Here is a 17,064-nt window from a genome sequence, read left to right on the forward strand (position 1 = left end):
AGACCTGGAAAATTGGGAAAAAAAACATCCAAGGTATGACCCGCTTGGTGAGAGGTTACTGGAAGCTTGCTTCAATAACTTAGCCAATTGGCTCCTGAAGGTCCGCGTGGAGCTCTCTACATCCTGGGGATGAGAGGGCTTACAGCAACTTTCAGAAGACCTGCTCCCTCCACACTCAAATAGAATTAGGGCCACAGGATAGGGACCCTCTCTGTTGTCAGCCATCACAACCTGATGGAATGCAGATCTCCCTGATCTGGAGAAAACAGCTGACTCTTTACCATAGTCAAACTGGCTCCTGTATCATGCTGAGCCGCCACACCTTGCCTATTGACGGTGACCCATTGCCTATACATTAACTGTAGGAACCATCTCACTGTCACCCCGGGACACAGGGGTAACCCTACTAAACTCCCAGTCATTAACTGGGACAAATTCCTTACCGAGCCCTGCACCTGCCAGCCTAGGAACATTTCCTCCAGTGGGAGGTAATGCTCTATTTGGACACTTGGAATCCCCCTTGTAGTGTCCATACTCGAAGCACTCGTAGCATTTAGCAGACTTGGACTGCTGACTTTTGTCATGGTAGTCTTTCTTATGGTTGCCAGATTGGGAATGAGATCCAGACCCTTTCCCCTGTGAGTTGTTCTGGGGGCCTTTAGAGAACGCAGTCTTTTTTATCTCACCTCTCCTTCTGGTTCGAAGCCTGACCACTCTTTTGGGAGTCTCCCCTTGATGCTTACTTGACTCTCTGGTGCTGACACAAATGTCCACCTACTCAGCAAGCTCCATAAGGTCAGAAAGCTTGCTATCCACTAGGTGTTGGCACAGCTCTGTGAATCAAATATCAAGCATGTAAAATAAGTTATATAGCCCTTCATAATCAATTACTTTGCTTCCCCTCACCTAGCCCTTCAGTGCCGTACCATCATGGTTCAAGCAATTGACCCAGCTGTATGTATGGATAGCTTGGGGCTAGTCCTGAACTGTTGTCTGTAACCCTCTGGTGTCAACCCAAACGTACTGGTCAAAATGGTCTTCATTGCAGTGTAGCATGTCTGGTCCCACACCTTTAGTGTAAGAAGAGTGTTCGACCCCACTGTGGGCATGCACATACATTACCACCCTAGACCTCCTCTGGGACCTTGTGCACTTTTAAGACACCTCTTAGACTCAAACCCACTTGTTCACGTCCTCCCACCACATAACTAGGCACCAAATCCTTGGTTACTCTATAATTTGACCCATGTGAACACACTGCAGGTATGCTACCACCATTACTGTTGCTGGTCCTCACTTGTAGGACTCATAAGTCCAGCTCTCTGAGACTTAGCTCATGGGACATCTTCCTTTCCTCCATGGCAAGTCTCTCCTCTTCAAGAGCCTTATTTTTCTCAGACAAAGCAAGTTTTTGCTGTTGCTCGAACTTAGCAAGATCTAGTCTCAGTTTCTTTTCTTCCCTCCTGTCTTCCAGCTCCTCTGGGGACAGGCTTCTAGGGAAGACACTGCTCCTCACTGGGGGAACTACTATTGCTTCCTGAAGGTCATTAGCCTCCTCCCCATGAAGTGGTAAATCCACATTGGATTTAAACACAGGTAAGCCTCCTCCTCTATGATTTCTTGCTCCTCTTCCCCTGGGTTATCAGACCCTGCAACCTGAGTCTCCGCCCAGGCTCTCAGAGCTTTCTGGAACGCTACGTTCTTGGCGAGTCCCTTGATAGAAATCTGAAATCCCATTGAGAACCCCTTCAGATGGGTCCCATTTTAAGACTCTAACTTAGCCGCCTCAAAATCAGTTGCTGCAGGTGCAGGCACTAATTCTCCAGTTTGGGACATGGGCTAGCAGGAAAAATCACAAAGGATAAACAGGGAAAATTGAAAATAATTTGAAATGGTCTCTGTACAGAGTTGTAATTAACAATGAGTTACTATATGGTATTGCACAAACACAAGTCCTACCTATACTCACTGTTGATCACCAATGTCTATGGTACACAACCTGGCCAGGCTGAACCCACCACTCTAGTCAGGGTAAGCTAGATACATAGCTGAGATAGTGAAATAGTGAAATACTCTTAATCCAGAGAGGCTTTACTGGGATTTAGAGGTTCGTTAAGGAATGCTGCCTGCGTGTGTCTGGCTATGGACTCAAGGTACATTATACCCACTGGGTCCTGCCTAAACTGTAAGATGACGCTCCCCAAGATTCTGTATCAACAGGTTAGGACTAAGAAGGTCCTCGATCTACGGGCCGGCGCTATGGCTAAGACGATTAGTTGTATTCTGATTAATGCCAGGTCCTTAGTAAAATACAGTATTGAATGCGCTAATTTGATGGAAGACAATGGGATAAAACTAGCATTCATTACTGAAACATGGACGGACGAAGCGTCCGGTCCTGACCTAGTCAAAGCCACCCCACCTGGGTTCCAGTGCGAGGTGCTTAACAGGCCAAATAGGAAAGGAGGGGGGCTGGCCATCATCTATCATAATTCTATTCAGGGGACTTTTAAACCTGTAAATTTGCCCACATGTGAAGCCCTCGCCTTCAACCTTAGCATAACACACCACCACTCTTTTAAGGGCACTCTACTATATAGGCCTCCAGGACCCAGACTTTCTTTTTTCCCTTCCCTGGGGAATCTCCTGGAAGAAGCCCTTCTGGGCGACTCTTACACCATTCTTGGAGATTTTAATTTCTACTTGGAACTCGCTAATGACCTGGAGACAGCTCGGTTAATGGATTTGATGGAAGCCGCAGAGCTTACACAGCATGTGAAAGGACCCTCTCACCAAGCAAATTTAATTCACAATCCTTCTCATTACCACGTGGCGTCCCACAGGGGTCGTCGCTAAGCCCGACCCTCTTCAATGTTTACGTCGCTACCCTGTCTTCAGTTATTAGTGGCTACGGGTTTGGGATCACCTCGTATGCAGACGACACACAAATTGTGGTATCACTACTACCTGGCAAGGAAACTGGATTGGATATGCGTTTCCAGTCATGCATGGCAGAAGTAGGACGTTGGATGGCAGGCAACTGCCTAAGGTTGAACTCGGATAAAACCGAGGTGATGTTATTTGAAAACAACCCTAACTTTTGGACTCCCTCTTGGTGGCCGTCTTCACTGGGGTCTCTCCCTACCCCAGCTGAGAAAGTCAAAAATTTGGTGATCCTGTTAGATGTAAAATTATCTATGGGTGCCCAGGTCAAGGCGGTAGCTTCCAAAACAGGTTACATCTTAAGAACATTGAAAAAAATCTTGAATCTGCTGCCGCTAGACTGTCGTAAAACCGTGGTCACGGCCTTGGTCTTGTCAAGGCTGGACTATTGCAATAGTCTATATTTAAATATACAGCAAAAACTGTTGCACAAGCTTCAGATGCTCCAAAATGCTGCGGCTAGACTCATTACAGGTACACCCAAATTTGCCCCTATCTCCAATGTGATAAAAAAACTGCACTGGCTCCCGCTCGGGAACTGGGTTCAGTTTAAATCACTATGCTTGGTTTTTAAAGCTCTGCATGGAGAGGGGCCAGAAAATCTTAAAAGAAAATTTCAATGGTACACCCCATCGCGCCTGCTCCGATCATCAGAAGCAAAATTGATCGCAGTCCCTTCTACAAAAAAAGCCCTTTGGGGCGGTCGCAGATTCACTTTCAGTGCTGTTAAATCCTGGAATAAGTTGCCTTTTCATTTAAGAAATGCCAACAATCTGCTAAGTTTCAGAAAGGATTTGAAGACTTGGCTTTTTGTGAAATAACTCTCCCTGCCCTGGCCTTGCCCTTGGAGAAGTAGTCAGCGCCATGACAACTATTTGGTAACCGCGCGCTTTAAAAATCGCCTTAAAAAAAAAAAGATAACCTGTGCTCACCCTCTTGTAGTTTGGTGCAGAGCAGGCAGGCTTATCAAAAGAGGCAATGTGTAAAGTATTTGTGCAACACACACGCAGTAACACAATTAAAACACCACAAAAAGACTCCACTCATGTTTATAAACATAGGATAGTATATTATACCCAAAACAAGACCAGAATGATCAAAATTCAATGCATACTTTTTACATTAGGAGCGTAATCGAAAATATGCAGGAAAAACCAGTGTTACATAACACCTTCGCTCTGCATACGTTTTTCAGGGTAATGTTCAAAGCTGTGTGAGCGGGCAGGAACACTCACATTTAGCATGCTCATTGCAGTCTCACTGGACTGGGTTTACTGACACAGATCCCGGCAGGGGATCCACAGGTAGACGTTTGTACAGTGTCTGGATAAGATCAGCTCCCATGCACTGCAAACAGAAAGTGGGTCATGGGTCACTTGCAACTGATGTATGAAAATCATTTTAGCCGCCCGAAGGAATGCAAGTCAACCACAGCGGACCTTGCGGGTCCCAACTGCGGGCACATTACCTTTTCAAACAGGAGCAGTCAAGGCAGACTTGGCGGGCTGAGCACAGACTCAGTGATCTCCTCTACACAGGAATGGTCGGCATGCAGCGCAGATTCTGGTGACGTAGGCCTCTGCGCTGAGGTGTCATCACAGGAAAGACTCCAGTTACCACAGCAACGCTGGGACCGCGCTGGAAGCGCTTCCCTCCGCTCTGAGGTATCATGTCCAGCACAAAGGCAGTGATTTTGGTCAGCGAGTAAAGCTGATCTTCATAGTTAGCAGTTGTAGGTCAAAAACAAATGCTGGAACTTTGTAGAGCAAAGCACTTGATCTTTTTGAGGCAAAGTCGTTGATAGCCCTGAGACTTCAAGAACAGGGGGCAAGCCAGCAAGCCCTTGGAGAACACTTGAAGTCAACACAGTACAAAGGTAGCAGGCAGCACGCCAGCGCAACAAGGCAAGTAGCAAAGTGGTAGACTCTCCTGCAGCTCAACAAGCAGTAGGCCAGCCTACCAGAGTAGTTAGCAGAGTGACAGTCCCTCCTGCCAGCACAGCAGTTCTTCTGGCAAGGTGCAGATGTAGAGCCAGAAGTGTCTGGTTACAGGTCCAAAAAGTGCCTGAATTGAAGGGGTCACAAACCCAGTACTTATACCAATAAGTGCCTTTGATGTAGAGGGTGACTTTAAAGGAGCTCTCTGAAGTGCACAAGGATCCCTTTCAACCAAGCCCTGTCTGCCAGGGCATCTGTGAATTTCACCCCAAAGACCAGCAAAACCAAAGTAGAATTCCTTGACATCGGGATCTATCAAAATAACAACTTGATCCAGGTAACTTTGTTCACCAAACCCATGGCAAGGAACACTCTGCTCCATTTTGATAGCTATCACCCTAGATGTCATAAACGGGGCATCCCTTTCAGACAGTTCCTACGGTTAGACACAAACTGTATGAGCATCCAAGATCATGACATGAATGCAGAGCATCTTAAGATCAAGTTTCTGACAAGAGGTTACCCTAGACAACTTATTAGAGACTCATACAAGAGGGCAAAGTACTACAAAAGGGAACTGTTATTCCAAGACAAACCCAAGACAAATGACGAAAAATTGGTTTGTCACTCAACACACATACCTCAATAATAAAATAAGGCAAATCATAGGACCACAGTGGCATATCTTGAATACTGAAGACAACACAACAAAAATCTTCCAAACGAGTACACGCTATCGGACGTAACAGCAATTCGAGAAACTTGCTGGTTAAAGCAGTCTGCGTAGAGGAAACAAATTTAATTCAGAAATCGGTCACAGGCATGAAACCAGTCTCAGGTAACCATAAATGTGGCAGTTGTCATGCTTGTTCTAATGGCATTGTGACAGACACCTTGACTCCTTGAAAAAGGAAAATCGAACTGCCTGAAATTATAAATTGCAGGACATCGAATATTGAATACTTAATCCAATGTCCAATTCCGGTATGTCAGGGAAAGCAGCCATGAATTTAGAACATGCTTTAGTGAACACAAATCTGTCATAAGAAATCAAAGAACAGGAGCCCTTCTGGTGGAACATTGCTCCACCAAAAATCATATGGAGATTGATCTAACAAGGATCATCTTGGAAAAGATTACGATTCCGAAAGGCACTGATCCTGATGAACTCAGAAGAAAAAGGGAAGCATATTGGATTTTCTCCGTTGGAAACTTTGATCATGGTTTGAATTCTTACCTCAAGAAATCCCGAGGGGTATATATCCCCGTCCATCTGCGCAATAGTAGTGCTGTGCCATGCCCGTGATCAAGACAAAACTCTGCTGTCCTTGCGTACTAGTAAGTCAGCCCCCCCTTTCCCTGCAATAAATTCCTGCTCTCTCTTGGGAACAGGGTCTGTAGCTTTATGTGTTTAGCCGTACATATTTTGATAGCCTTTGGAAGCTGTTACTCCGGAATTCTAGTTGGTATGAAATAACATAATCCTGAAATCAAACTCTTCCTGTTTTATGTTTAATCTTGCAGCAATATTATACTAATCTATGATAGGAGATTCTTTTAACTACTTTTTAGTAATCGACACCCTTCGAGTCCCCCCTTATTTGATTTTTCGAATAGAAGCTGGGACGATGCATGCTAGCTTGTGATTCTTTGCTTAAATCTGTGCATTTGCCAGTAGCCCTTGCATGCTTAGATATGGTAATATACTCTTGCCGGGAACCAAGTTATACTTAAAATAGACACCTATTCTCTGACGTGTAGGCTGGCTATCGCATCTAATGAACCTTGCCCCACGGTAAGATTCACCTAAGATCTCCGTTTAGCAACTAACTTCTAGGAGTTCTCCCCTGATTGAGTGATCAGATTACTGCCCCTATTAATATTTCTTTGGCATTGCCCCCCTTTCTTGAAGTTTCTCCTGGGAACTGGATACTCTATATTCGATATTTCTCACAATACCCTGCAGAAGGTCCTTGCCTCTAACTCACAACCAATATTCATATGCCTTGGGATGGTTCCACATATTTGTGCTCTTTTTTAGGTCTTGCCTAGTGATGCAGCACGAATGTGCTGCCATCGCTTTGCGAGTAATGCAGTATACACTGTAGTGTGGAAGCTTCGTGGAAGCTCCATCCACTCTCTGCCCATTGGCTTTTGTCTTAAATGCTGCCTTCTGATTGGTTTGAGGCTTGTTAGTCCCTCCTCAGTCATCATTTGCATCCTTCCACGGCTATCAGCCCCTTTACTGCACAGACTATTTTCTTCCAGTCTCTCCCCCTCCCTCCATGACTTCTTGGTGCCCCCCCCTCCAGGCACTTCCTGTCTGTCGTGCTCATGCCACTACGAGCCCCAGCCTTTGCCCCTGTCTGCAGGAGGGAAGCTGTAGCCCACCCCACTGTTGCGTGCCCGGCATGTTGCATTACAGTCTTTCTGAGCGTGTGTGCGTTGTGCTGTGAGCAGCTGTGTGGAGCTGCTCGCAGCTGCTCTTCCCCCCTCTCCCGCAGTCCGTGACTTCTTGGCGGCCCGCCCCCTTCCATGCACTCCGGTCGTACTTGTGCCACTACGGGGGCCCAGCCTTTGCCTTGTTATATTATGTGCAGAGAACATATGGCCAGAAGATAACATTCAAATATAATATTGTCTGCCCAGGTGAGGAGCGCGTTTACTTTTGCACTCTTAGCACCATCGTATAGCTCCTCGCATAGACTAACATTGCGAGCCTCAAATCACTACACATTAGGACGCTGTAATCCGGGTAATGGTATTTCTTATTCAAACTTGCTTTTCAATAAGCGCATTAACGTATGATTCAAAATCCAATCTTTGTTATGAACACTAATAAAAAATTGCTTTATTGTGAGGATAAATCTAATCTGCATTCAGAAATGGCCGCTATGTCAACGTATTCCACAGACAAACCTCCAGCGGGCCCTCCAGTCCATTGTGGATCTCTATCATCCGTGACCTGGGCAAGGCGCGTAGTCGTCAAAGGAGGAAGATGTCCGAGGTGGCGAGTATCTTTATCTCCGGCTTCGTAGCACGTATTGGTGGGGCTATGTTATTCTTACAAATCACACTCTGCCTTCCCCCAGACGGTGTGTAATCCCGGCTCTCAGAATCTGCTCACCTAAACCCCTATCTTGTCTTGTAGTATTGTGAAGTCAGAGGCACTGGTGAACCTTTGTTTTTCAGTTTCAGGGGACCGTATAGGTTATTCCCTGATGACTCGTATAGAACACTGAGGAAGCCGGGTAATGGAGCGCAAGGATACAGGACAGAGGCTATGTTATTCTTACAAATCACACTCTGCCTTCCCCCAGACGGTGTGTAATCCCGGCTCTCAGAATCTGCTCACCTAAACCCCTATCTTGTCTTGTAGTATTGTGAAGTCAGAGGCACTGGTGAACCTTTGTTTTTCAGTTTCAGGGGACCGTATAGGTTATTCCCTGATGACTCGTATAGAACACTGAGGAAGCCGGGTAATGGAGCGCAAGACCAGGGCTCGGGGACAGCCTCTGTCAGCATTATCTCGCAAGATGTCCACAACCGTCAGGATCACAGCTTCGGTGGAATGGGCGGGTCGAAAGCCAGCCTGGTGAGGGTCCAAGTATTTTGACGACTCTAAGAAGTTAGAGAGACATTTTGCTATGTAGCCCTCAAAGATTTTGGCCAACAACGGTAGCAGGGAGATCGGACGGTAGTTGGAAAGGAGCGCAGGGTCAGCTCCCAGCTTTTTCAGAAGAGGGACCACTATTGCTTTTTTAAAAGCCAGGGGGACTGTGCCAGATGTAATGGATTCATTCAGTAATGCGAGTGCAGGACCCGAATGAATTGCAAGGCACTCTTTCAGAATGCGAAGGGGGCAACAGTCAGAGGGAGCGCCTGATTTAATTTCCACTAATAGATCTTGAAAGATCTTATCACTGATAATAGGGAAACAGCTAAGAGTTCTGTTATTACAATGTGCCACAGGGGAATCCAAAGGAGGGAGATGTGTGGGGCTACTAGCTTTTATTGAAGCAATCTTGTCAATAAAATAGTCATTAATGAGTTGCATAGGCCTTGAGAGGGGACAGCCTTCAAAAGAGTACGCTCAGGATTGGAAAGTTCATCTATTATAGAGAATATTACTTTAGAAATTTTTATTAGATTTTAAGATACAATCAGAGAAGTAGGCTGCTTTGGCGGTCAGAATACTTTTCTTGTACTCTTTCTGAGCAGAGATGTACCGTGATTTTTTTTCTGAAGAGTATTGCAAACGCCATTGTCTCTCCGATTGGCGCAAGGCCAATTTCTGGGCCTTGAGATCGTCCGAGAACCATCTATTTGCCTCCGCCCGGCGTGCTAATTTGACTTTTTTAAATGGGGCGTGTTTATTACTGGCATCAAGAAGCCATTTGGATATCTTATTTTCCGAGGTATTAACATCGTGGTCAGGGAGTGGAGCAGTATCAGCTAGTGTGTTGAGAAAGTCTTCTTTATTAATGAGATTCCACCTTCTTGCAAGACCTCCTTCCGTCACAATGATTTTCTGAAAAGATGATCGTATCAGTGAGAATTTTAACAAATAGTGAACGGACCAGATACAGGGTAAGGCAATAGGGATAGAAGTAGTCACGCCAATTGCCCATATTTGATCCAAGATCCGACCCTTTGAATGAGTCGGGGATGAAACTAACTGGGAGAGGTTTAAATTTCTGAGCAGGTCAGACATTTCTGCTGATTGGGGCCTTTCATTGGGATCACTGTACCAGTAATTAAAATCACCCACAAGGAGGACCTTAGCATGCTCCGTCACCAGTTTGGCTATCTGTTCACTAAGAGCTAACGGGAAGAGAGGCATCTGCTTAGGTGGTCTATATAATAAGACACAAACCAGAGAATCATTAGCTGATTCTAATTTTATCACTATGTTCTCGGTGTCAGTGAGAGGGAGGCATGTCAAGGAGCAGAATCTAAAGTCAGTATGAATAACGGCAGCCACTTCCCCACCTGACTTGCCCGAGCACCTATTGGCAGACATGATGTAGTAGTCAGGGGGAAGTGCCGCAAGTATATCTGGTGCAGAGTCAGCAGTAAGCCATGTCTCGGTCAATAACAGAACATCCGGTTTATCAGCAGTCAGGAGTAGAAAAATCTCCAGCTGATGTTTGACCAGGGAGCGGGTGTTAAGATAATAGATTGACATAGGTGCAACTCTGTGTATGACCTGAATCGGGGGTCTCTGATTATGAGCAGCTGTAATCTGTAGTTCCGGAACACTACTCCGTTTAAGAAGTAGGTTGTGTACAACTATAGAGGACAAGGCCTATTTTGAAGGTTGCCAATTTAAAGTGTGCATCTCTTTCAAAAAGGCAGATGAATATGTAAAAAATTGGCCATAGTAACTGGGCCCTGGGCCCGGAAGGCCGCGGACGGGCGCAGACGGGCTTGCCTTTAGCGCGCCTTCTGCGCGCTGCCGGTGCGCCCGCGCTGTCATCTGTTTTTATCCCCACAAGCTGGGAACGTCTAGAGTGCTGCCCGGGCCTCCACCCAATATGTCTGCCTGCTCCTCCCTGCGCCACGTAGGAATAGAGGCGATGCAGGTTCCGGATGGCAGCGGTGGACTGAGTGAGGTGAGCCCTGGGTAGTGAAGAGGTTAGGGGAGTAGAACGAAACTAAAGTATAGCAAACATATAAATAAAAATACCAATCGTTATAAAAACTCCCGGCTTCCGCCTCAGGAGTCGACCTTGATGCTGCGCGCCCGCGCTGTCATCTGTTTTTATCCCCACAAGCTGGGAACGTCTAGAGTGCTGCCCGGGCCCCCACCCAATATGTCTGCCTGCTCCTCCCTGCGCCGCGTAGGAATAGAGGCGATGCAGGTTCCAGACGGCAGCGGTGGACTGAGTGAGGTGAGCCCTGGGTAGTGAAGAGGTTAGGGGAGTAGAACGCAACTAAAGTATAGCAATCATGAAAATAAAAATACCAATCGTTTTAAAAACTCCCGGCTTCCGCCTCAGGAGTCGACCTTGATGCTGCGCGCCCGCGCTGTCATCTGTTTTTATCCCCACAAGCTGGGAACGTCTAGAGTGCTGCCCGGGCCCCCACCCAATATGTCTGCCTGCTCCTCCTTGCGCCGCGTAGGAATAGAGGCGATGCAGGTTCCAGACAGCAGCGGTGGACTGAGTGAGGTGAGCCCTGGGTAGTGAAGAGGTTAGGGGAGTAGAACGCAACTAAAGTATAGGAAACATAGAAATAAAAATACCAATCGTTTTAAAAACTCCCGGCTTCCGCCTCAGGAGTCGACCTTGATGATGCGCGCCCGCGCTGTCATCTGTTTTTATCCCCACAAGCTGGGAACGTCTAGAGTGCTGCCCGGGCCCCCACCCAATATGTCTGCCTGCTCCTCCCTGCGCCGCGTAGGAATAGAGGCGATGCAGGTTGCAGACAGCAGCGGTGGACTGAGTGAGGTGAGCCCTGGGTAGTGAAGAGGTTAGGGGAGTAGAACGCAACTAAAGTATAGCAAACATGAAAATAAAAATACCAATCGTTTTAAAAACTCCCGGCTTCTGCCTCAGGAGTCGACCTTGATGCTGCGCGCCCGCTCTGTCATCTGTTTTTAACCCCACAAGCTGGGAACGTCTAGAGTGCTGCCCGGGCTCCCACCCAATATGTCTGCCTGCTCCTCCCTGCACCGCGTAGGAATAGAGGCGATGCAGGTTCCGGATGGCAGCGGTGGACTGAGTGAGGTGAGCCCTGGGTAGTGAAGAGGTTAGGGGAGTAGAACGCAACTAAAGTATAGCAAACATAGAAATAAAAATACCAATCGTTTTAAAAACTCCCGGCTTCTGCCTCAGGAGTCGACCTTGATGCTGCGCGCCCGCGCTGTCATCTGTTTTTATCCCCACAAGCTGGGAACGTCTAGAGTGCTGCCCGGGCCCCCACCCAATATGTCTGCCTGCTCCTCCCTGCGCCGCGTAGGAATAGAGGCGATGCAGGTTCCAGACGGCAGCGGTGGACTGAGTGAGGTGAGCCCTGGGTAGTGAAGAGGTTAGGGGAGTAGAACGCAACTAAAGTATAGCAATCATGAAAATAAAAATACCAATCGTTTTAAAAACTCCCGGCTTCCGCCTCAGGAGTCGACCTTGATGCTGCGCGCCCGCGCTGTCATCTGTTTTTATCCCCACAAGCTGGGAACGTCTAGAGTGCTGCCCGGGCCCCCACCCAATATGTCTGCCTGCTCCTCCTTGCGCCGCGTAGGAATAGAGGCGATGCAGGTTCCAGACAGCAGCGGTGGACTGAGTGAGGTGAGCCCTGGGTAGTGAAGAGGTTAGGGGAGTAGAACGCAACTAAAGTATAGGAAACATAGAAATAAAAATACCAATCGTTTTAAAAACTCCCGGCTTCCGCCTCAGGAGTCGACCTTGATGATGCGCGCCCGCGCTGTCATCTGTTTTTATCCCCACAAGCTGGGAACGTCTAGAGTGCTGCCCGGGCCCCCACCCAATATGTCTGCCTGCTCCTCCCTGCGCCGCGTAGGAATAGAGGCGATGCAGGTTGCAGACAGCAGCGGTGGACTGAGTGAGGTGAGCCCTGGGTAGTGAAGAGGTTAGGGGAGTAGAACGCAACTAAAGTATAGCAAACATGAAAATAAAAATACCAATCGTTTTAAAAACTCCCGGCTTCTGCCTCAGGAGTCGACCTTGATGCTGCGCGCCCGCTCTGTCATCTGTTTTTAACCCCACAAGCTGGGAACGTCTAGAGTGCTGCCCGGGCTCCCACCCAATATGTCTGCCTGCTCCTCCCTGCACCGCGTAGGAATAGAGGCGATGCAGGTTCCGGATGGCAGCGGTGGACTGAGTGAGGTGAGCCCTCGGTAGTGAAGAGGTTAGGGGAGTAGAACGCAACTAAAGTATAGCAAACATAGAAATAAAAATACCAATCGTTTTAAAAACTCCCGGCTTCTGCCTCAGGAGTCGACCTTGATGCTGCGCGCCCGCGCTGTCATCTGTTTTTATCCCCACAAGCTGGGAACGTCTAGAGTGCTGCCCGGGCCCCCACCCAATATGTCTGCCTGCTCCTCCCTGCGCCGCGTAGGAATAGAGGCGATGCAGGTTCCGGACGGCAGCGGTGGACTGAGTGAGGTGAGCCCTGGGTAGTGAAGAGGTTAGGGAAGTAGAACGCAAATAAAGTATAGCAAACATGAAAATAAAAATACCAATCGTTTTAAAAACTCCCGGCTTCCGCCTCAGGAGCCGACCTTGATGCTGCGCGCCCGCGCTGTCATCTGTTTTTATCCCCACAAGCTGGGAACGTCTAGAGTGCTGCCCGTGCCCCCACCCAATATGTCTGCCTGCTCCTCCCTGCGCCGCGTAGGAATAGAGGCGATGCAGGTTCCGGACGGCAGCGGTGGACTGAGTGAGGTGAGCCCTGGGTAGTGAAGAGGTTAGGGGAGTAGAACGCAACTAAAGTATAGCAAACATGAAAATAAAAATACCAATCGTTTTAAAAACTCCCGGCTTCCACCTCAGGAGTCGACCTTGATGCTCTGCGCCCGCGCTGTCATCTGTTTTTATCCCCACAAGCTGGGAACGTCTAGAGTGCTGCCCGGGCCCCCACCCAATATGTCTGCCTGCTCCTCAATCAATCAATCAATCAAAGCATTTGTATAGCGTGCTACTCACCCGTAGGGTCTCAAGGCGCTTGGGGGGGGGGGGGGGGGGTCCGCTACTGCTCGAACAGCCAGGTCTTGAGTTGCTTCCTGAAGGAGAGGTGGTCTTGGGTCAGGCGGAGGTGGATGGGGAGGGAGTTCCACGTCTTGGCAGCCAGGTAGGAGAAGGATCTTCCTCCTGTTGTGGCTCTTCGGATGCGGGGGACGGCGGCGAGGGTGTGGCTGGTTGATCGAAGCTGGCGGGTGGGGGTGTAGAAGGTCAAGCGGTCGTTGAGGTATCTTGGGCCTTGGTTGGGGAGAGCTTTGTGTGCGTGGGTGAGGAGTCTGAACGTGATTCTTTTGCTGACGGGGAGCCAGTGCAGGTCTCTCAGATGTGCGGAGATGTGGCTGTGTCGGGGGATGTCCAGGATGAGGCGTGCTGAGGCGTTCTGGATGCGCTGGAGTCGTTTCTGGAGTTTGGCTGTGGTTCCGGCGTAGAGGGAGTTGCCGTAGTCCAGTCGGCTGGTGACGAGGGCCTGGGTGACCGTCTTCCTGGTTTCGGTGGGTATCCACCGGAAGATCTTCCGTAGCATGCGTAGGATGTTGAAACATGATGCGGAGACGGCACTGACTTGTCTGGTCATGGAGAGGGAGGAGTCCAGCACGAAGCCCAGGTTGCGTGCGTGGTCTGTTGGTTTGGGTGCACTGCCAAGGGCAGGGGGCCACCAGGAGTCGTCCCAGGTGGAGAGTGACGATCCCAGGATGAGGACTTCCATCTTGTCTGAGTTCAGTTTCAGGCGGCTGTTCGTCATCCACTCAGCTACGTCTTTCATCCACCTCGTGTAGGTTGGTTCTGGCGGTGGCGGGGTCGTTGGTGAGGGAGAGGATCAGCTGGGTGTCATCGGCGTAGGAGATAATGTTGAGGTTGTGTCGGCGTGCGATGGCTGCAAGGGGGCACATGTAGACGTTGAAGAGGGTGGGGCTGAGCGATGATCCTTGTGGTACGCCGCCGATTACTTCGGTGGCCTCGGATATGAAAGGGGGGAGGCGGACTCTCTGTGTTCTTCCGGCGAGGAAGGAGATGATCCATTCCAGTGCCTTCTCCTGGATGCCGATGTTGTTGAGGCGCTGCACTAGGGTGCGGTGGCAGACCGTGTCGAACGCCGCGGAGAGGTCCAGGTGGATGAAGGCCGCGGTTTCCCCGTTGTCGAGTAGAGCTCGGATGTCGTCGGTGGCTGCGATGAGGGCGGTCTCGGTGCTGTGGTTGGGCCGGAAGCCTGACTGCGAGTGGTCGAGGGATCCGTTCCTCTCGAGGAAGGTGGCCAGTTGTCTGTTAACGGTCTTCTCGATGACTTTGGCCGGAAAGGGAAGGAGCGAGATGGGGCGGTACTTTTTGAGGTCGGTGGGGTCAGCCGATGGTTTCTTCAGTAGAGCGTTGAGTTCGGCGTGTTTCCAGATCTCTGGGAAGGTGGCGGTGTCGAAGGTGGCGTTGATGATGTCCCGCAGGTGGGGTGCGATGACGGAGTCGGCTTTGTTGAAGACGTGGTGAGGGCAGGGGTCGGTTGGAGATCCTGAGTGGATGGAGTTTATCGTGCGGATGGTGTCTACGGTGTTGACCGGGGTCCAGGCGCGGAGGGTGGTGGTGGGGGGCGTTGTCCCGGTCGTAGGGTGCGATGGCTGTGTGCTGAAACTGTTGTGTATGTCCGCGATCTTGCTGTGGAAGAATGAGGCGAGCGAGTTGCAGAGGTCTTGCGAGGGCGTGATGTCGTTGTTTCCGGCGCTAGGGTTTGAGAGCTCTTTGACGTTGTTGAAGAGTTCCTTGCTGTTACGGGCGTTGTTGTCCAGTCATTGCTTGAATGCGGATTTTTTGGTGGCGTGGATCAGCTGGCTCCTCCCTGCGCCGCGTAGGAATAGAGGCGATGCAGGTTCCAGACAGCAGCGGTGGACTGAGTGAGGTGAGCCCTGGGTAGTGAAGAGGTTAGGGGAGTAGAACGCAACTAAAGTATAGCAAACATGGAAATAAAAATACCAATTGTTTTAAAAACTCCCGGCTTCCGCCTCAGGAGTTGACCCTGATGCTGCGCGCCCGCGCTGTCATCTGTTTTTATCCCCACAAGCTGGGAACGTCTACAGTGCTGCCCGGGCCCCCACCCAATATGTCTGCCAGCTCCTCCCTGCGCCGCGTAGGAATAGAGGCGATGCAGGTTCCGGACGGCAGCGGTGGACTGAGTAGAGGTGAGCCCTGTGTAGTGAAGAGGTTAGGGGAGTAGAATGCAACTAAAGTATAGCAAACATAGAAATAAAAATACCAATCGTTTTAAAAACTCCCGGCTTCCGCCTCAGGAGTCGACCTTGATGCTGCGCGCCCGCGCTGTCATCTGTTTTTATCCCCACAAGCTGGGAACGTCTAGAGTGCTGCCCGGGCCCCCACCCAATATGTCTGCCTGCTCCTCCCTGCACCGCGTAGGAATAGAGGCGATGCAGGTTCCAGACAGCAGCGGTGGACTGAGTGAGGTGAGCCCTGGGTAGTGAAGAGGTTAGGAGAGTAGAACGCAACTAAAGTATAGCAAACATGAAAATAAAAATACCAATCATTTTAAAAACTCCCGGCTTCCGCCTTAGGAGTCGACCTTGATGCACACTTACACCTGCTGAACATACTTTGACTGGTGTGTGAACTACTCAGGAATTGTTACATTTCAGACAACGTGTACATACAATGGACAGAACCCACACTGTAAACTTCGGTCAGGCAGATTTACCCCTGAATACATGCTGTGTGGTTCGTAGCCACCCACGCGCTCTACATAGTTTTGTGCAGCCCGACCCATGTATCCCTGCTATCTGTATCCTGGCTTCTGTGCTCACCTCACTCTATAGTTGTATCCACGAACACACTGCTCAGTGCTACCTGTCTCAAATTGGTCACATACAAACTCCGTACACACTCCCGCTTGCCCAATCCACAAAACGTTAGGCATAGTGACCACACAAGCATGACCAGTGCAGCCATGACCGTTCTTAGTTTAACTTATTTGTAGACACTGCCCTGTTCAGCTATCCAAATCTATATACTCGCTTGCCTGTGCAGCCTCATTCACGTGTGTATTGCACTCCGTGGTCTAATCCATATGCTCCCCACCCATCGCCGGCTGCTTCGCCTACTGAACACAGTGCCCGGTGTATTTATGAATTCGACACATTGACCGCTTCTGGCTTGTTTAATACTTGTTAGGTCAGCCTGCCTTATGCTCCATATTGTATGCACAGTTTCATCTTCAGCCTGTCTGCCCTAAGTGTACACTTCCCTTTACGTTTTGGCCCTTCTACTTAGATTCGTATAGAGTGCGACCAATGTAGAGGGCTTATCCTGTACAGCTTATTTTAATACAGCCAGCCTGCTAAAAACACACGTTGGCCTGAGCAGTGTTTGCTTTTCATGGCTCCTCACCCTCCCCCAGCCGCAATCCCCCCATTCCTACAAAACAAAAGTTCCCATGTTGCTTAATCAACAGGCCCCATAATTGTGTCTTACCGCGCGTCCATGTACCG

This window comes from Triturus cristatus, chromosome 7 (genome assembly GCF_964204655.1).
Source record: "Triturus cristatus chromosome 7, aTriCri1.1, whole genome shotgun sequence".
NCBI classification, from domain to species: Eukaryota; Metazoa; Chordata; class Amphibia; order Caudata; family Salamandridae; genus Triturus; species Triturus cristatus.